Raw genomic sequence first — 219 nt, forward strand, 5'->3', positions numbered from 1 at the left:
CCACTTTTCCTTCCGGCTAAGCCCTCCTGCAATCTCTTTTCACCTTGTCCAGACACTGCCCCTAATCTCATCTGCTTCCCAAGCCTTCCTCATTGCCTGTTTGTCAAGTGAACATCTACAGCAGAGCATTCCCTGTGATACCCCTGCTCCTCCCTGTGTGCCATACTCTCCCAGTGCAGAGGCTGGGGATTAATCCATTGGAGAAAAAGAATCTATAAG

The sequence above is a fragment of the Buceros rhinoceros genome, unplaced genomic scaffold (assembly GCF_000710305.1).
Source record: "Buceros rhinoceros silvestris isolate BGI_N320 unplaced genomic scaffold, ASM71030v1 scaffold35187, whole genome shotgun sequence".
NCBI lineage: Eukaryota > Metazoa > Chordata > Aves > Bucerotiformes > Bucerotidae > Buceros > Buceros rhinoceros.